We start from the raw sequence: 22,046 nt of genomic DNA on the forward strand, positions 1-22,046 counted from the left end.
ACATCCTTACAAATGGAGATTTCCCTTTATATATGTAAATATTTCTTACAAAAGGGTAACTCCTATTCAGTTTTCAGAGTGTTTCCCATGTCTGCTATTTCTCAAAAAATAACCAGCTTAAAATAATTCATATGCCAAAGAGACATATTTTGGGGTGACAAATTCTGCTTCCCTACATGGGAGAATTTACTAACACTAATTGATCCCACTGTGATGGGTTTATGTGCTGTGCTAAAGTGGATGGATTTTATTGGGTAGATAATTGGAAGTTGATATTGTTACTGAATTGAACTTGGATCTGCTCACCCACCACACAGCAAAGCCAATTTACTGACACCAGGTTGTGGTGAAGGAAAGTACAGTGTTTACTGCAGGGTGCCAAACAAGGAGAATGGGCAGTTCATGCTCAAAAGACCCAAACTTCCAGATGGCTTTCAGGGAAGGGTTTCTAAAGGCAATATTTAGGGTGAGGGTTGTAGCTCACAGACTTTCTTCTGATTGGTTGGTTGTGAGGTAACATGGTGATATTTCAGGAATCTTAATCATCAACCTTCTTGTTCCAACCAGTCTGGGGTCAGCATGTAGTCACCATTCTTTACCTGGGTGGGGGGGTCTTAGTTTCTGTATAACAACCCAACGATATGCATCGGATTGTTATGTATATCCCTTGAGGAGGAACTAAAACTGACTGCTGAACTTGCTTCGTGACTGCTTTTCCTTTGTTTCTACATTCCCTCATTTCCCTAATTAGTAACTGCTTGAGTCTGCTCTTTGGAACTCAAGGAAGGCTTAGGGGACCAAAGCCTTTTTCTACAAAGAAGAAACGGGACACAGAGGGGCTTTTGTACCCAGAAGGGTTCCACAGGTTTCTGCTTGTTATATATATATAAATACACACACACACACACACATTTTCCTGGCTATAGATTTATTTAACAAAAAACAATCTCCTCCAACTTTATTGAGGTAGCTGACCATATCCACAACCGAATTCACCTCTAAACTGGAATCTGGTTGCTGACCCCGCCCCAGCCTTGATTTTCTTGTCCACACCAGGGGGCACAGAGCTTCTCTGTAGGTGTCTCTGTAGGCGTCCCCTCAGGTGAGTCTTGCAGGTCACTCTCTCTCCAGACCCTTGGGCCTTGACCTGTCAGTCTCAAGACGGCTGTGGCTCAGGGGGCAGGTGGAAGTTATCACAGAGATACTGGACACCCTCCTTGGTAAGGTACCAATAGAAACGTCTTCAGGCAAACTGTTCTTTCACATAGCCTTGTCATTTGAGAGAGTGAATGGCCTTCATAATGTGAAGATTGGGCACATTCTTATCTGCCAGCTCCAGGCTATAGGGGAGTAGAATTTGCCACCCTAAAATATGTCTCTTTGGCATGTTAATTGTTTTGAGGTGGTTATTTTCTGAGAAACAGCAGACATGGGAAGGGCTCTGAAAACCTAGTAGGAGTTGCCCTTTTGTAAGGGACATCTCCATTTGTAAGGGTGTCTCCCTCCTTGCTGGAAGAGGAGGATGACCATGATCTCTGCAAACACTTATCAATGGAGAAGGCAATGACTTAAATCTGCATCACACTCACCCTTGTTTACTTGCTTTTCCTGATAACCTCCCATCACTGACTCTCCCCACCCTCAACATCTTCTTTCGTCTTTAGCTGACAGTGGTGTTCAAGATGAGGGCTCTGGCCATTTCGGTGAGTTACTCAGTTTTCCTGGGTTTCTCCCATGTATACATGTTACTAAACTTTGATTTTCTCCTGTTAATTTGTTTCATGTCAATTTAATCCCTAGACCAGGCAAGAGAGCCTAGAAGGGTAGAGGAAAATTTCTTCCTCCCCAACAGGGTGTTTAGGCATGGGATATCCTTCTTGGCCACCATCAGTCCCTCCTTAAAAAGGAGTCAATAAGTGGCAATCTGGTTCTTATTGGGCATCAAGATCTTGCTGCTGTAGCATCCAGGGCTGGAGCTGGAAAACACTCAGGTCTATATTTGAGCAATATTATTTGGGTAGTGAAACCTAGCAGGACCCTGGGGCTCCTGGGCACAGAAGTTTTTCCGTGTCCCCTGTCTCTTGTTTGTAGGGAATAGACTCTATCCTCCATGACCTTCCCTGAGTTCCAAAGGGCAGATTTGAAGTTCCTAATCAGGGAAGGGAGAGGATGCAGAGACAAGGGAGGAGCAGCCAAGAAACAATAGTGCAGCCTTGGGGCAAGGTCCTGGTTCCCCTTGAAGGGATACACATAACAATATCTTTGAGCTCTTTACAGAACTAAAACCCCCAACAAATGGAAGATGTTAGCATTCTTCATTCCAGAGAAGATCACAGTCTGATAACCTAGAGAAGTTTATCAGGAGACCACCTGAGGCCAGATTAATGGAACCAGAAAAGCTCATCAGGAGACCACCTGAGACCAGATTAAAGGAGTGCAGGCCCTGCACACACCCTGATTTTTTATCAGCAACTCCTCTGCCCTTGAACCATTGCTATAAAACTCACCAAATCCTCCCAGGTTGGGACAAACAGTTTTTCAGGGCACGAGCCCACTGTGTCCCCCTTTGCCTGCCAAAGCAATAAAGCTATTCTTTTCTACCTCACCCAAAACTCTCTGAGATTTGATTCAGTACTGATGCACAGAGCCCAAGTTTTCAGCATTAGTAGTACGGTGATGGAAAGATTGAAAAGAGAGAATTCTTGTGAGTAAACACCTGATGTTTTAGTTGCCTGCAATCTTAATTATGAGCCAACCATATAATGGGGTTCTGTGGTTACCCAGCAATCTCACATCAACCTTAGACATTAGAGAAATTTAGCATTCATATCAAGAAAGGACAGAACCCTTCTAGACCATGCACTGATCAGATCATGTCTGTGTTACATTATTCAGTTTCAGCACTCACATTTTTTTTTATGTTATTTTATTTTATTTATTTTTGGCCACTGTGCAGCTTGTGGGATCTTAGTTCCCTGACCAGGGATCAAACCCAGACCCTAACCACAGGACCACCAGGGAATTCCTGCAGCACCCACATTTTAAAACAGGCAATATTGTAACAAAGATTCTCTCCTTAACCAAACTTAGGCTCCTCTAAGACATATTTTCAACTAGGCCTTGAACTTGGCCCATGTTTTATCTTCAGCCTACCTAGCCCAGTTGTAGCAAGAATCCTGCTAAGTCAGTTTACTTAGAATCCTTCTACCCTTGATGTTGCCTCCTAGTAATTTTCCATCCACTGACTCCTCACTCAGCTCAAGGCTATAAATCCCCAACTGTCTTGGCTGTATTTGGAGATGAGCTGAATCTTTCTCCCCTATTACAATACTTCGATTGCAATAGTCTTTTTAAAAAAAATTTTTGTCTGCATTGGGTCTTCGTTGCTGTGCGTGGGCTTTCTCTAGTTGCAGCGAGCAGGGGCTACTCTTCGATGTGGTTTGGGGGCTTCTCGTTACGGTGGCTTCTCTTGTTGCGGAGCACGGGCTCTAGGCACGCGGGCTTCAGTAGTTGTGGCGCAGGGGCTTATTTGCTCTGCTGCATGTGGGATCTTCCCAGACTGGGGATCAAACCCGTGTTCCCTGCATTGGCAGGCGGATTCTTAACCACTGCGCCACCAGGGAAGCCCTGCAATAGTCTTGAATAATGTCTTCCTTAACATTTTAACAAATGTCAGAATAATTTTTTTAACAACTGACACATTATAAAGTGTCCTGAGAGGATGACCCAAGAACTGAAGGGTCTTGAAATCACATTACTTGGGGTACAGTTAAAGGGCCTAGGGCTTAGTTACAGAGATGTGATTTTAAAAATAGCATAGTTTTTGCTCTGCCTGTATTTCAGTTACTGTGCAGCAGGGGTTCCATCTTGAGAGTCTAAGGACTCAGGAGTGGGGTGTGTCTAGAGGTTTGGTAGGAACTTCTGTCCGGGAAAGGATCAAAGGAAGAACCAAGGAGGCCTCTGGGGGAAGTGAAGTCAGGCAGAGAGAGCCATGTTATCAGCCCAGAGGAAAGCAGTGTCTGGGAGGAAGAAATATTTCTCTACCCTTCTAGGTTCTTCTGGTTTAAGAACTAAAATTGACATAAAACAGGTTAACAGGAGAAAATGAAACAAAGTTTAATAACATGTATACATGGCAGAAACACAGAAAAACTGAGTAACTTGCCAAAATGAGCCAAGCTTTTACCTTAAATACCATCCTCAGCTAAAGACAAAAGAGGGGTTGATGGTAGGGAGAGTCAGTTATGGGAGATTACCAGGAAAAGCACAGTAACACAAGGGTGATTGTGATGCAGATTTAAGTCTTTGCCTTCTCCACTGATAACTGTTTCTAGATATTTTGTCATCCTCTTCCTCCAGGCACAGAGAGGGAGACACCCTTACAAATGAAGATTTTCTTTACAAATGTAAAAGTTTCCTACAAAAGAGCAACTCCTACTTGGTTTCCAGAGCTCTTCCCAAGTTTGCTCTTTCTCAGAAAATAACAGCTTAAAACAATTAATATGCCAAAGAGACATATTTCACGGTGGTAATTTCTGTTCCCCTACAGTGGGGACTGTGTTGCTCACCATGGTCTCCTCATCAGGACTGTTGAAAGAGTCCTGAGGAGAGGAGAGATGAAAACAAAAACAGTTCTGTTAGCATCTCTATAAGCTGTTGGAGGAGAATGGCTGCTGTACTGTGGTTCCTCCTCACAGATGAAGCCTCACTATATTCACTCCAGTGAGGCATTCATGTGGGGATTCTCATGCTCTTGTCTGGACCTAATCCCAGTAGAAAGATAGATGGTACAGGGAAAGGGTCTAGAAAGCAACTAGACCCAGGAAGAAGGATTGGAGGCCTCACCTGGTGTCAGTGAAACAGGAGGCAAGGGAGCACAGCACAACCTTTAAAAGAATGACATAGCCATAGGACATGACAAAAACTGGTTAGAACCAACTAGGTCCAAAATGACAGAAGATTTGACTTCCAGTAGACCTTGAGCCTCATTATATTCTCATTGTAATACGTTAGCATAGGATAAATGACACACCCACCAGTGCCATGACAGTTCTGAGGCCAACCATAAAAGGTCAAAGAGTGGACGGTGACCCAATTCCTGGAAATCTCTGTCCCTTCCCCCCATATAGTTGGAATAATCCACCCACTCACTAGCCTATGAAATTACCCAGCCCATAAAAACTAACCATGACATATTTCAGGCCTCTCACCTTCTGAGATGGCCCACACTCTGTCTGTGGAGTGTGTGTCTCTCTAAATAAATCCACTTCTTACCTATCACTTTGTCTCTCACTGAATTCTTTCTGCAACAAGACATCAAGAACCTGAGCTTCATTAAGTCCTGAGACCAGGTGTGTGATTTCAATTAAAAGACCGAGGGTTCAAGTCCCAATCTGAGTTGCATGGTTTTGGTTTCATCAGCTCTACTTTTGCCAGCAAGAGCGGTACTACATGCCAGGATGAGAGGACTCATTGGCCAGCAAAGGTGACACACTGACTTTAATGGAATTTGAGAAGAGTTGGGGTCCCTATGATTGGATAGGTTGGGCAGAACCTAAGAAATACAGCTCTAGGACTGTACTTTTGACAATTTTTATCCCCAGGCTGGTGTTGCCAAGGAAAACATGATTACCTTTGTAAAGATATGGATAATGATTTCTAAGAGCATAGTACCCACCTTTATAATCCTAAAAGTTCCTACCTAGGGCAGTGTCTGGCATATACATATAGGGGCTCAGACATTTGTTGATTTCCGAAAACATTATAGGACAGTCATTTATCTTTAAATCCAATTCAACACAATAATAATAATAACAACAACAGCAGCTAATGTTTGCCAAGCATCTAGGTGCTTTCTGAGCACTGTCTCATTTAATGCTCCAGGCAACCCTGCCTGGTAATTACCAGCTTCATTTGACAAAAGAGAAAACAGTACCCCTGAGAACTGCATAACTAGCTGGTAAGCTCCTCTGTAATCCTAGTGTGTTTGTGTGCATAGATATATGCAGATGCTCCATAGATAGCAGACCTCAGTTGAAAGGGGGAAGCTGAGGTTTGGGGCCAAGTCTAACTGACCATGAAGTGTACACAGTTTCCAACACTCTTTTCAAGAATGAAAACATTTTGTGCTTCCTCGGGCATGCCAAGTCCTGCCTGGTAGAGAAAAGAGGGAGAGAGGTTTCCTTCTCTAGAGGCCCACAGAATCGGACCAAAAAGAGAGGAGAATCCATGCACAGTGTCATAGAGGATAACTTCTGCATAATAGAGGCCACGCAGAGTTCTTGTTCATTTACTCAGCACCATCTGTGTGTCAGGTGCTACTTAATGTACTGGGAACACAGCTGCATGGCCTGGCTTTGGGTCCAGATCCTTAGTTCTTTATTTTTGCAGCTCTGATAAGTGTTTTTAGGATTATTTGATGTGCTTCTGGTCCCCAGACAAGTCAATCTGACTTGCATGCTTCTCACTCATGATTTCCTTACAATTTGGTGGATCGTTGAGGAACCATGAAAAAATAAAAAATATGAGAATGTTATGTATGATGTACCTTTTTTAAGAATTATTTTTGTACTAAATTGGAAAATGATGAAAGTGAACCATTAAAATTAGCTGTAATCCTATCACTGGCAATGTCTACCGTAAAAGCCAGTGTCTTCTTATACACACACACACACACACACACACACACACATTTTTTTCTTTTTTTTTTTAAATAAAACTGGGATCGCTGTCTCATAACTTTTTCTTTCTTGTTTTTAAATAAAAATAGCTTCCCCCCACCTATAAACAAAATCCATGCATATTGTATGGAGACCAGAAACCATAGCAATGTATAATAAGGAAGTATTCCTGTTTTGTCTGTCAGTCTAAAAGGACAGTTCTAAAGGACTGCCCTATTTTGTAGGGTTGACGGAGGGAAGAAGGAATGAAAGAGAAAACTTCATTTCTCTTTCTACTCACAACACTTATGACACCAAACCAGTGGGTTTTCCACACCAAGCTATTCTCCAATTCTCTGCAGACACCAACTGGGTGTCTCATAATTCAATTCAATTCTGACACTATCTGCCTGGAGGTAACATCAGAACCCACAGGGTAAGGGCTCAGTCCCAGAAGATGTCCCCACTTCAGATGCCAATCCCAAGCAGTAGATCCATAGGTTACCCACAGCTCATGTCCTACTTGGCAACAAACTGGAGGTGTCCATGACTCTTTCCTCGTGTTCAATAATTTGCTAAAACAGCTTACAGAACTCGGGGAAACATGTTTATTACTTTATTCTAAAAGATACAACTCACATAAAGAACAAAATCTTACGGTATAGCACAGGGAATTCCCCGGTGGTCCAGTGGTTAAGACTCAGCGCTTTCACTGCCGAGGGCAGGGGTTCAATCCCTGGTCGGGGAACTAAGATCCCACAAGCTGCGTGGTGTGCCCCACCCGCCAAAAATGGGGCTGTTGTGAACTGGATGTTCTAAGCAGGACTAAGGAGGACAATTTAGTTGTGTCCCCTGCATTAAGCAGCACACAGTAGGTGCTCAGTAAACAGTGAAGAAAAATGTAGAGGTGGGACATAAAAGTCAAGGTGGTTGGCAAAGTTGCCCTTAACTTTACAAGTCAATATCTTGTAATAAACTATAATGGAAAAGAATCTGTGAAAGAACTGAATCACTTTGCTGTACACCTGAAACTAAAAAAAGCACTGTAAATCAACTATTAAAAAAATAAAAAAGATACAACCCAGGAACAGCCAAATGGAGGAGCTGCACAAGGCAAGGTGTGTAGGAAGGGGCAGAGAGCTTCCAAGCCTTCTCCAGGCATGCCACCCTCCCAGAATGCGGATGTGTTCACCAACCTGGATGCTCTCCAAACCCCTTTGGAGGCACGATTAGGTAGGCACGATTGACTAAGTCATTGGCCTCTAGTGATTAACTCAATCTCCAGCCCCTCTCCCCTCCCTCGAGCTGGGGAGGTGGAGCTGAAAGTTCCAACCCTCTAATCACATGGTTGGTTTCCCTGGCAAAAAGCCCCCATCCTTAGGGACTTTTCAAAAATCACTTCATTCACATAAACTTATTTCTGGTTGGAAGGGGCTTGTTATGAATAACAAAATATACTCCTTCCACCTTTATTGTTCTAGAGCTATTTCAGAAACTGGGGACAAAAACTAAATACTATAACAAAAGGTGTTCCTTTCACCTCTTATCACTTAGGAAATTACAAGGATTTTAGGAGCTCTGTACCAGAAACTGGGGAGGAAGACCAAATATATATTTCTTATTATATCACAATATCACAAGGACACAGTTGGAGGAAGACATCTTTTGGGATGTGCACAGCTGGAGCGCTGGTTCAGGAAAGACTTCCTTCCTCTCAGGTGTGTGCAGCATCCTGGTAATCCTTAGACCAGAAAGAGGAACTTGGTGGGCAGTCCAGTCAGGACGCTACTTATAAACAGAAAAAGTGGAAAAGCCAGCCAGGAGGAGAGGTGAGACTGACAGGCTTCAGATGGCAGTGTGGAAATTAATGAACAGAAACTTCATTTAAAATGGAGTTGGAAGACCAGAAAGGGGAGCTCTCACGCTTTAGCACTTGACCCCAATTGCAGACCCAACAGGAAAAGATATTCCTTGCAACTCCAACAGGAAGAAGGGTACTATTTTACTCCCCAGCAGGAGGAAGGAAGAATTTCTCCTTGCCTGGCAACAGCTCAGTCAATGAGAGATTATCACAACTCAGCAAATGAAAAGCTACTGCATGTCGAACTCTCAGTTTCCTCGGATGGATTCTTTGTTATAACAGTTCCTCCCAAATCTCCTTTCTCCTCACAATTATATCCTGGTGAAAGGAGGACATATTGGTAAAGAATCTGTATTAGTTCCCTCTTGCTGCTGTAACAAACTACCACAAACTTAGTGGCATAAAATAACACATATTTACTATCTTCTGAAAGTCTTAGGTCTGAAAAGGGGTAAAATAAAGGGGCTGCATTCATTCTGGAAGCTCTAGGAGAGAACACACTTATTTGCCTTTTCCAGCTTCTAGAGGCCACCTGTGTTCCTTGGCTTGCAGCCCTTTACCATGTCTCCAAAGCCAGCAGTGTAGCCTCTTCAAATTTCTTTCTCTCTCACCTTTGATTTAGCTCAAAATAGTCAAACAGACATATAAACAAACATAAAAAAATGAACACATGTCTACAGACCTTTATAATCCAATAATCCCTTCACAGAAATTACTAAATAGTCAGACCATAAATCAAATTCCCAGTCATTGCTCTCACCAGTGGGAAAACACTAATTGGCCATAAACAAATCAGAACACAAAAATAGTAGAGATACAATTAAAATTAGAAAAACAGAGAGTAAGCAAAGTTCAACCAGCTCTGTCAGGTGAATCCACTGGGCATCTCATGAAGACCTTCAAAACTGTTAAGAGGGGACTTCCCTGGTGGCGCAGTGGTTAGGAATCCGCCTGCTAATGCAGGGGACACGGGTTCAAGCCCTGGTCCGGGAAGATCCCACATGCTGCAGAGCAACTAAGGTCATGTGCCACAACTACTGAGCCTGCGAGCCACAACTACTGAGCCCACAGGCCACAACTGCTGAAGCCTGTGCGCTTGGAGCCCATGCTCCGCAACAAGAGAAGCCACCGCAATGAGAAGCCCGCGCACTGCAACGAAGAACAGCCCCCGCTCACCGCAACTAGAGAAAGCCTGTGCACAGCAGCGAAGACCCAACGCAGCCAAAAATAAATTTAAAAAAAAAAAAAAAAAACTGTTGAGGATAATTTTCAAAATGGTAAAATCCTGACTTTCACTCAGATATCAAATGAATACATGGTAAAGATTTTATTTAACTCATTATTTACTGATGGAACCGGGTAGATGTTACAACCAGTTCAAAAGGAGAATCCAAAGAATAGACATATGTATAGATCAGGAATACTGAAATGAATTTACAAGTGTATACAAAACTGACTTTTTCACAGTGGGGTAGTGTTGCTCTTCCACCAGACAGAATTTATTTGCATGTCTATAGTCAAGAATTATTTGCATTGCTATTGCTTTGCTACAACATACAGAGTTGTAAAATAGCCCAGTCACATTCTTGGAGACTCCTGCATTCCGCTGAAAAACTATCCAGTAGTCATTTTTGCTTATCTCAAAGTCTTCAATGTTTCCTTATAGTCTTTTTTTTTTTTTAATTAATTAATTTATTCATTTATTTTTGGCTGTGTTGGGTTTTCGTTTCTGTGCGAGGGCTTTCTCTAGTTGCGGCGAGCGGGGGCCACTCTTCATCGCGGTGCGCGGGCCTCTCACTGTCGCGGCCTCTCTTGTTGCGGAGCACAGGCTCCAGACGCGCAGGCTCAGTAGTCGTGGCTCACGGGCCTAGCTGTTCTGTGGCATGTGGGATCTTCCCAGACCAGGGCTCGAACCCGTGTCCCCTGCATTGGCAGGCGGATTCTCAACCACTGCGCCACCAGGGAAGCCCTTCCTTATAGTCTTATTGACTCAATTCTTCAACACTAGTACATTTTTACAAAATGAGAGACATGTTAAATGTGCAGACTACAGAGTCACACCACCTGGATCTAATGCTGGGGTCCACCATTTTAGCTGTGTGGCCTTGGGAAAGTGATGAAGCCAGGCATCAGCAAACAATGGCTTAATGGTCAAATCCAACCAACTGTCTGTTTTTTTTTTTTTATAAATTTATTTATTTATTTTTGGCTGTGTTGGGTCTTCGTTTCTGTGCGCAGGCTTTCTCTAGTTGCGGCAAGCGGGGGCTACTCTTCATCGCGGTGCGCGGGCTTCTCATTGTCGTGGCTTCTCTCCTTGCGGAGCACAGGCTCTAGATGCGCAGGCTCAGAAGTTGTGGCTCACGGGCTTAGTTGCTCCACGGCATGTGGGATCTTCCCAGACCAGGGCTCGAACCCGCGTCCCCTGCATTGGCAGGCAGACTCCCAACCAGTGCGCCACCAGGGAAGCCCCAACTGCCTGTTTTTGTACAGCCCTTGAGCTCAGAATGGCTTTTATATTTTTAAATGATTAAAAAATCCAAAGAAGAATAATATTTCATGACACATGAAAATTATACAAAATTTAAATTTTGGTGCCCATAAAAGAAGTTTTATTAAAATACCACTATATTCATTTGTTTACATATTGTCTACTGCTGCTTTCACATTTTAAAAAGAAAACCACAGGCCCAGAATGCAGTCACTTATGCTAGGCCACACATTAACCCACACTTTAATACCTAATCTAAGTGAAGCTGCGACATCCCCCAGAAATGTAGTCTTAACCAGTCTGTAAGGAATTTTCTGGTCAGCACCAATAAGGTAACCTTTCTCATGGTATCCCTCTCTATCCCCAAAAGGAAGATGAGCTAACTAAACTAATAAGACTCTTTTTTTCCCAAAGGGAAGATAACCTAACCTGAAATAATTCTTTTTTCTGTTTATGACTTCCTTGTCCTGCCTTTAAAAATCCTTCCTTTTCCATAGCCCTTTGGAGGTCCCCTTTACTTGCTAGGTGGAATGCTGCCTGATTCATGAATATTCAACAAAGCCAATTAGATCTTTAAAGTTTACTTGGTTTAGTTTTTAAAACAGATTTGGTGGCAGCAATGGGATTTGAAGTGAACTTCTGATGACATTTGGGGACAAAAAAAACCCACAGGCATGGTACCCATGAACCCCTTTTTGAGTTCACTATCCTTCTCACCATTTCCAAAGGCTGTGGGTAAGTTTCTCTTGATTCTGAACTCTGCTCTCTTTGTGTCGAGCTCCCAATCTAATTGGCTTTCCAGCCCATTCCCTATTTGTCTAGAATCACTAGTTTCACGATGGGAGCTGTTGGTAGTTTGAGCCACAGTTCCCCATTTGATTGGAAACCCCCAGCCCTCGGTTCTGTTCCCAGATTCCACTTTGGGAACTACTGGCAGTTTGGTCTGCTGTTCCCCATTTGTTTAGAATCCTTCCCCAGATTCCACATTGGGAACCGCTGGTGGCAGCTGCGATTCCCCATTTATCTGAAATCAGTCTGCAGCTTCCATTTGAGGTCTGCTTGTTCAATCCTTTCTTCCAGTCCCAAGTTCCACATTGGGAATTGTTGGTGGTGCACAGAGAGCCTTTTTCTTGGCCAAGCTGCAGTAATTTGTTACTGCTGGAGTGTTAAAGTGCGCATATTTGTTTGTCTTGTTTTGTGTAGATAAAGGCCAGCTAAAAGAGATCGGATCTTTAGTTTCTAAAGAACCAAGCGTGACACCTTCCAGCACACCTGCTTATTTTATGTCCAAGAACTATAATCCTGGAAACTGTAAATATCTATAAAAATGGAAAAATATTACTAAAACAACCTAGAATTACAATGGCCGTTATGGGGAATGTTCCAATTAGACAAAATAATTCATTTAGGAAGTGCATTTGAAAGTAAGGCTTCCTGAATTAAACAGAATGGGATACCTATTTCAATTGGGTTGCAGAAACTTCCAAAAGCCTTCAAATTCCAAAATACCTTCATTAAAAGACTCGTTATAACAGGCTAATAAAAAATTAAAAATACAAGAAGCACCTAAAGCAAAAGACAGTAGGACTGACGTGACACTGCTCCCCTCTATCCTTCTTTACCTCATGTTTTACTGATTCTCTGTGTGAAGTGTCTTTCCACTCTGAAAAGACTATTAAACTGTTACTTTTTAACATAAGAATACCTGAGGTTGCAGACAACCTCCTCAGGTATCTTTCACCCCTTTGTCAAAGACTGACATAGTTAAGAAATTTCCTAAACTATGGAGGATCCCCCCTAATTTTTTTGAAGAGTCATTATTGAGGTCTATGATCCCGGGATGCCAGAACCTTATTAACTTGTGCACGTGTTCATAGGACCTGGTGAAGACCAAAAACGGATGCAGGAAGCAAAATAGCAAAGCCCTGTGAATAATATTCGAGATCTGTGACCAGAAAAACCTCGCAAAATAGCAACTGACCTTTTATAAGCCATTCCTAGAGTCTCCCCTGTCTGCACTGATTGGCCAATTATTCAATCATGCAAACAAAAGAAAGTTGAATCTTCGGCAGACTTTAAGGCCCACCTAGAAGCCCTCTTCCTGTGGCATTCTAGGTTCCACATAAGTAGGGTCACCCAACATGCTCTAGCTACCCTATTTGTAAATGGTTATCTCCTGAGATTAGTGGATTGATAAAAAGGCAGAAAATAGGATGGGGGGCGGGGTGAGGCAACAACCTGACTGAGTTCATGACCACAGCTGAGCGTTTTGAAAGGATCTTAGAGTAAGACCACAAACAAAAATCTGCCAACCTGTTGGCCTTACAGCTATAACAGCTCCAAGACCAGAGACCTAAAATAATACCTCTCAGCCTCTCGTATTACACCCTCCTAGGGGTCCACCACCAAAATGCTGGCCTAAGGACCTTTGTCTTATTTGAAATCAACTGAGACACTGGAAAAAAAGATTGTCCTCCAAGGTCTTATGCAAATGCTTCAACTCGAGTGCCCCATGTCTACTCCCAAGGGAGGGCCCATATGGCTTGTTCCCAGAGTTGACAGGACTCCAAGGGATTCTCCAGTAAACTATTATCAGTAATTTCCTTAAATGACCAAGGGGAAACTGAAATTAAAATTAATGAGAAACCTTGTCAAATTCTAGTTGATATCGGAGCTACTCTCTCTACCTTAAACCATTCTACTTTAAACCATTTTCATAGGCCAACAAATCCCTCAGAGGTTTCCATAGTGGGGGTAGCTAATAAAGTTCAGAGAGAATTTCTATCTCAGCCAGTAGAAATGACTCCAGAATCTTTTACTGAAAAGCATTCTTTTTTGCTATTTGACACAACTCCAGTCAATCTATTAGGCAGAGATCTTATTTCTAGATTAAAAGGGCTAATACGTTTTGCTTCCAATGGAGACCTCACTTTAGAATTTCCTGACCAACCTGAACCTTATCTTCTATGTTCATGCAATCTGTTCTTGATACAGAAGAGGAAGAATTCCAACAAAAGTCCCCTAAATTAATCGAGATGTCCAAAAATCTGTGGGCAATTTCTAGTGCTGACATTGGGAGAATAACAAGTGCAGAGCCTATAAAGATACAGGTAGATATTACTAAACCTCTTCCTAAATTACCTCAATACCCACTGAATCCTGAGGCCATACAGGGCCTCACACTCACATCAGAAGATGTAATCACCCAAAGGTTAGTCATTCCCTCTACCAGCCCCTGCTACACACAGATCCTGCCAGTTTAAAAACCAAATGGATTGGGATGGTGATTTGTTTAGGATTTAAGAGCTATTAACAAGATCATTTTCCCAGTTTCTCAGTTGTCTCAAACCCAAATACCCTTTTGTCACAAGTCCCACCAGACTCAAAATGGTTCACTATTGTAGACCTTTGTTCAGCATTTTGCAACATTCTTAGACCCCCAATAACCAACAACTATTTTCCTTTACTTGGAACAATTGTTACCGAACGGAACTCAGGTCCACTTGCTCGTGAGCAGCAAAGCCAAGCTACTAACACCAGGTTGTGGTGAAGGAAACACAGCGCTTACTGCAGGCAACAAGCAAAGAGAACAGGTGGCTCTTTCTCAAAAGACTCAACTCCCCGGTAGCTTTCAGGGGAGGGTTTTTTAAAGGCAACATTTGGAGTAAGGGTTGCAGCTCATGGACTTTCTTCTGATTGGTTAGTGGTGAGGTAACAGGATGATGTTTTGGGAATCTTAATCATCAACCTTCTGTTTCCAACCAGTCTGGGGTCTATGTGCTTGTGGTCAGCATGAGTCACCATCCTCCATCTGGGCGGGGGTCTTAGTTTCTACAGAACAACTCAGAGGTATGCATCTGATTAGTATATAATTGGATATAGTAATCCGATTAGTATATGGATTGAGGAACTAAGACTCTGTTTTATCACTTAACTCTTGCCTAGCCTATCATTATTTTTCTTGTTCAACTGCTTTTCCTTTGTTTCTGCATTTCCTCACTTCCTTAATTAGTAACTGCTTGAGTCTGCTCTTTGGAACTCAGGGAAGGCCTAGGAGACTAAAGCCTTTTTCTACAAATAAGAACCAGGGGACATGAAGGGGCTTTTGTACCTGGAAGTGCCCGACTCATTTTCAATCCCCCATTTTCTCTGATACTCCTCAATCCTGAGGGAAATAGGGGCAGGACAAGAAAGGCAATAAAGTACCATAAAAAAGAATGAAATAATGCCATTTGCAGCAACATGGATGGACCTAGAGATTATCATATTAAGTGAAGTAAGTCACAGAGAAAGACAAACATCATATGATATCACTTATATGTGGAGTCTAAAAAAATGATACAAATGAACTTATGTACAAATCAGAATAGACCCATAAAAATAGAAAACAAACTTATGGTTACCAAAGGGGAAAGGGGAGGAGGAGGGATAAATTAGGAGTTTGGGATTAACATATACACACTTCTCTATATGAAATAGATAATCAACAAGGACCTACTGTATAGCATAGGGAACTATACTCAATATTTTGTAATAACCTAAAGGGAAAAGAATCTGAAAAAGAATAGATATGGATATGGAGGGATATTATGTATCCCTCCATATCCATATCTATTCTTTTTATATATCCATATATATATAACTGAATCACTTTGCTGTATACTTGAAACTAACACAACATTGTAAATTTACTGTACTTCAATTTAAAAAAAAAAAGAAAGGGAACAAAGTAACTCAGCAGGGTAACTCGAAGTCGGGGAACTCTGTTTCACAATCAGTAATATACCTGGACAGTCATGTCTCAAGGGTTCACTGAGGCCCCTTCTTATTTCTCCCAAGTACTCTCCCAAGTTCTCCCCCAAGATGTAAGCTCCCTTCAGTCCCTGGAAATCAATCCTTTTATGATATGTAGATGACCTTTTACTGTGCTCAGTTACCAAAGAGGTATCCATAAAAGATTAGCTGAAAAGGGACATAAAGTCACTAAGGAAAAATTACAATTATTTCTAGATACCACTCATTACCTAGGTCATAACCTAAGCACTGAAGAAATCCAGCTATCTCGAAAAAGGATTAAGCTAATTTAAGAATTTCCTAGATCCGCAACTACGCGAGTTTCATGGATTAATAAGCTTGGTTGGTTATTGCAGGCTATGGGTTTCTAATTTTTCTCTATTAGTTTCCCCACTCTAGGAACTTGCTAAACTTTCAGTCCTTGAACGCCTTCTTTGGGAAGATAAACATGAGCAGGCTTTTATAAGACAAACAAACTCTGCAAGAACCACTGCCCTAGGGCTGCCTAATGATTCAAAACATTTCACCTCGTTTTGTGCATGAGAGAGAACCAGGCTCTGGAAATGCTCATGCAAGGACACGGTAATAAACACAGACCTGTTGCCTATTATAGCAGGCAACTTGATTCAGTTGCTCCTGCCCGTTAGTGGAAGTTTGTGGAAGCCTCAGCAGACCTAACCCTAGGAAATAATGTTTATTTACAACCTCCTCATGTAGTCCAGAGTTGTCTTAACTCTGAACTGACACATTTCTCTGCAAGCAGGCTAACCTCCTATGAGATTCTTCTGCTTCCACCTCCTAATCTCCATCTTAAATGTTGCAACATTCTTAATCATGCTACTTTACTTCTACCTGATGAAGGTGAGCCCCATGACTATGAGATAAGAATATCTCATTTTGTGACACTGCATCCTGATTTACAAGGTACCCCCTTTTAACCAATCCTGAGTTAATCCTGTTTGTTGATGGGTTATACTGTAGAAATGACAATGGAAATTTCCAAGCTGTTTATGCTATTACAACCCAACATGAATGACTTGAAAGAGAAAACCTCCCACAAACTAAATCAGCTCAATAAGCAGATGCCCTTATCCGATCACGGCAGTTATCTGGGGACAAACTGTTAACATTTACACTTACTGGTGGTATGTCTTGAAGTCATCCATGATTTGGGGATATTATGGAAACAGAAGAATTTTCCTACAGCCTCTGGGACCCCAATCCACAGTGGGCAACAAGTAATATAGATGATCTTCTTAATGCTATTTCCTTCCCTTCTGAAATTGCTGTCTTCAAAACTGAGGCTCACACTAAAAGGACTGAACCTGAGTGAGTATCAGGGGAATGCCCTAGCTGACTTTCATGTGAGAGCAGTAGCAACAAAGTCTATAAAAATTATGGCTCTTGTGAATGAAGTCCATTCTGCCTCTCAGAATGACCCCTTGTTGCCAGACTTTTGTCATCCTGATGTCCTTGTAACATGGCAACAGTCTGCCCCTGAATCAGAGAAATTAAGATAGTCAAACAATGGTTGTAGATTAAATGAACAGTCAGGGCTATGGGAAACCCAAGACAGCCACTTGGTTCTTCCCGACTCCCTGGCAAACCCCATTTTTCAGCTTTTGCATTCCTTCACCCATCATAGTGCATTTAAGATGACTCAATCTATGAACAGACATTGGTGGGGAGACTTTGATAAAATGGCAAAAATAGTAATGTCTGACGTGCCAGGTCCATAATCCTGAAAAAACTATTTAGGCCTCAGACCTCCTCCCTCTGGACCATTTGAGCACCTGTAGCTGCACCTGCAGCTCGACTGCCACTTAACATGTGTGATCAATATGTTGTTATTATATAGATGTTTTCCAGATGGGTTGAAGCCTTCCTCTGCCACAAGGCTGATGCCCTCATGGTGGCAAAGAAACTATTAGAAAATGTGTTTCCCACCTGGGGTAGACCTTCCCCTATCTCCAGTGATTGAGGCACCCAGTTCACAGGACAAATCATACAAGCCTTAATGAAAACCTCGTAAACTTCTTGGAGTTACACTGTCTCTATCACATTTAATCATCGGGCAAGGTCAAGAGAAAACTACTGGATTCCCTTGGCCTAAGGTAATGCCTCTGGCTTTGCTGACTCTATGCAGTACCCCCTGTGGAAAACAAAAGTCATATCTCCACCTGAGACAGTCACCGGTAGACCAGTGTCCATTAGTACACAACTTTCTGCTGATCCCTTGAGCTGATCACATGAGACATACAAGCATGTCTCATGCTTGTATGACCAGCTACTGTAAGTCTTATGCTAAAGTTTATCATCAACAGGTTGAAGAAGTTTTCCCAGATCTCAATTCAAAGGATCCTGTTGGTCACAGTCTGGAGCCTGGTGACTGGGTATTCTGGAAACATCATCAGAGCAAGACAGCCCTCAAGCCCCATTAGAAGGGACCTTACCAAGTGCTCTGACCACTGACACTGCTACAGAACTAGAAGGCATGGAGTCTTGGGTACACATTTCTCTCATGGCTAAAAAAGGCTCCACCTGACACCTGGTCCTGAGACCAGACACTGGAGACCTCCAAATTGAATTGACGAGAAAGAGAAGTAGCTCATTTCGAAGTAGACTGCTTCTACCTAAGATGCTGGATTGAGACTTCATACTTTAACTAAACATGAAACCCTTCCTCCTTCTTTTTCTTCTCTTTACTCTGGGGTTGGCCTGGAAAGGTAACCCCCTCATCCGTATCTCCCAGGTTTCATAGTTAAGGGGGGTAAACTTCCAGATTGCTGGATTTGTCATCAAAGATTTTGATCTATCCATGATGCCAGAGATTTCCTGATCCTCCCTGTGACCAATTTCTCTTCTATTCCCAATGTCACTGCAAACTACAGTCAACCCTCCCAGCCCACCCCAAAGTCTCCTACAGAGTTCAACTTTTATGGCCAGGACTTGGGCCTTGTTTTTTCCTGTCTCTGATCATACCTGTATGTACTCAATTAGACACAATTACCTACGTAAATCTTAGTACATTTGCACCTCTATGTTCCCATGATTATCTGGATCAGATTTGGCCCCATCCACTAAGAGATCTCAATCCCTGAGAATGAATCCATTAAAAGTACCTCCTTAATGAAAATGATTGTGCCCCAACAGGGTTTGTCTTTGTCTGTGCTGGTTATCATTCTTCTTGCGCCAAGAATGCCTAGATGGCTGGCACAGAGCCGGGCAATGCCTCAGGTTATCCAACAGTGCCTCTACATTTTCACAAGCAAACTGAGACCTCATTGGTTGATTCCCCTGGATTTACATTATTGAGTTAGAAAGGACCTAGCGGGGTTTACAATAGCCAGGTCATGGAAGCAACCTAAATGCCCATCAACAGACGAATGGATAAAGAAGATGTGGTACATTTATACAATGGAATATTACCCAGCCATAAAAAGGAACGAAATTGGGTCATTTGTAGAGACATGGATGCATCTAGAGACTGTCATACAGAGTGAAGTAAGTCAGAAAGAGAAAAACAAATATCGTATATTAACGCATATATGTGGAACCTAGAGAAATGGTACAGATGAACTGGTTTGCAGGGCAGAAATAGAGACACAGATGTAGAGAACACACATATGAATACCAAGCGGGGAAAGGGGGGCAGGGGTGGTGGTGGGATGAATTAGGAGATTGGGATTGACATATATACACTAATATGTATAAAATGGATAACTAATAAGAACCTGTTGTATAAAATAAATAAATGAATAAAATTCAAAAATTCCAAAAAATAAAAAAAGAAAGATAAAAGAAAGGACCTAGCAGGAAGCACTTATGACTCAGGATCTTCCTCCTTCGGCAGGGCCATACTTACCTAGCTAGGAGTAAATACAAATGAGGACATGATCAGAAGTTTCTCCTTAACTCTTGAAAATATCGCAGATTCCATCAAGACAATAGCTGCCCAACAAAGATCCTTAGACTCTCTGGCCAAAGTTGCTCTTGGCAATAGGATAACCCTTGATTATCTTTTGGCTAAGCGAGGAGTCTATGCTGTGGTCAATGCCACCCGTGCACTTTTGGGAAAGTTGAAACTCAATTACACAAGATCACTGAGCAAGCCACTTGGCTTAAAAAGGTGACTCCTTCAATGGCCTTTTTCTTTGACTTACTTGATTTTGATTGGTTTGTGTGTCCAGACGTTGGGAATTATCGTGCTTATTAGAATCATTATAATCTCCCTGGTGTGTTGTATTTTCTCAAAAGCTTTAAATACAAGTCCGTAGCCACTAACCACCAAGCAAATGATCTCCATAAGATTGGACCATCAGAAAAGAAATGAAGAGGATGACTGACTGAGGATTGTGAGCCTGAAGCTGTGACCTGTGCATGTCACAGGGATTAAGCAAAAATGTTATAATTTATGGATACCACACAAAGGAACAACGAAAACTGAAAATTTCAGAGCAGTAGATGAGCGTAGTGCTAATGTCTTAAATTTTGATCACCTCTTTCAGTTAAGCTGAGGCAGAATTGTTTAAAAAAAAAAAAAAAAGAAAAGTCACAGACCCAATATGGAGTCACTTATGCTAGGCCATGCCACCAAATCAGGGCTTAATACCTAACCTATGAAGCTTCAACCTCCCCTAGAAAGGTAGTCTTAACTGGTCAGCCAGGAATTTTCTGGTCAGCATCAATGAGGTAATCTGTCACATGGGTCCTCTGCATCCTCCAAAGGAAGATGAGGTAACCCACCTAATAAGGCAATTTTTTCCCAAAAGGGAAATGACCTAATCTGAAATAATTCTTTTTTCTATTTATGACTTCCTTGTCTTGTCTTTCAGTAGCCCTTTGGAGCACTTGCTAGATGGGATACTGCCCAAATTGTGAATTGTTCAGTGAAGCCAATTAGACCTGTAGAATGTACTCAGTTGAATTTTGTTTTTTTAACACACACTACAATACAGAGTTGAGTAGTTGGGTTGCCAACCTCTGTGTCCTTCTGTACTAAACTTTTCTAAGCCTTGGTTTGCTTGTCTGTAAAATGAGGATAAAAATGGCAACTACATCATAGCTGTGGTGAAAATTCATTGAGATAATGTATGGAAACACTTACTATGGTGCCTGTCATAGAGTAAACTCTCAATAGGTCTTAGCTAATCAGAATCCTTCCTCGAAATTGTGTATGCTGAGAAGTTGTTATAGACGCTGGGATATAAATGTTCCCTCTTTCATTTGGGGTCACTAAGTTAGGATGTTATAAGCCTAGAATTGTCTACAGTCATACCTCTCTCCCTGCTTTCTCCATTAAAAACAAAAACAAAAACAAACTGATATAGCTTACATTTATTGAGCACATTTTATGTGTCAGACACCGTGGTGAGTTCCTTACATATACTATCTCATTTAATCTTTACAACAACCTGATAAGGTAAGTATTATTATTGTCCCCATTTTACAGATATAGAAACTGAGGCTCAAAATAGTTAAGTAACTTATTTTAGGTTAAGCGGTGGAGTCACATTCAAGCCTTGGCAGTCTTACTGAGAACCATCAGCCTATCCTGCCCTCCTGCAGGAAGGACACCCAACCACGGTAGAGGGAATGAGGCCACTTTACCGAAGAGGGCTGACTCATGAGATAGAGGAAAGGAAGAGAGCCCTGCTGAGAGCCTACCTCTGTTGGCCAGACATTCTGTCCTGTTTTGTTTGACTTAAACTAATTTGAGTTCATTTTCTGCTGTCAGAGATGGAAATAGACTGAGGAAAATAAAAGATGAAAAAGACATGAGCATTTTCTTCCAATAGCCCAGAAGGTGTAGGAAGAGATAGACAAACAAACAAACAAAAACACAAAGCACTGGGGGCTAAGTAAAGACATGTTTTGTATACTATGAGGGCACAAAGGGAGGGGATTTTTAACAGCATCAATTCAGGAAATCCTCGCTGTGTGCCTTCCACATGTCAGGCACTGAGCTGGATGCTCTTTGGTCGATTTCTTTACAGTTCAAGCATGTTGCAAATCATTGGATTCAGCTTTTGGGTCTTTTGTTTGTACCTTTTCTGTGTTGGCTATAGAATACCTATGTGTTCTGGATAACATCCATGACTGGTCCATCTGTGATGTGGCATTTCTTTACAGTTTTATGATGATTGTACTGTGCCAATGATGCTTCAGTGAGGCCCACAAACAGACTAGGGAAAGCACTTGTTAAAATATAAAAGTGTAATTAAAAAAAAAAAGTCACAGGTGT

At 42.0% G+C, this 22,046-nt stretch overlaps 1 pseudogene; it reads right to left on the reverse strand.

Moving 5' to 3' along the window:
* Positions 1–958: 958 nt before the first annotated feature.
* The window catches only part of LOC118902789, a 126,691-nt pseudogene continuing 105,603 nt past the window's right edge, over positions 959–22,046 (reverse strand).

Source organism: Balaenoptera musculus, chromosome 10, assembly GCF_009873245.2.
Source record: "Balaenoptera musculus isolate JJ_BM4_2016_0621 chromosome 10, mBalMus1.pri.v3, whole genome shotgun sequence".
Classification (NCBI taxonomy): domain Eukaryota; kingdom Metazoa; phylum Chordata; class Mammalia; order Artiodactyla; family Balaenopteridae; genus Balaenoptera; species Balaenoptera musculus.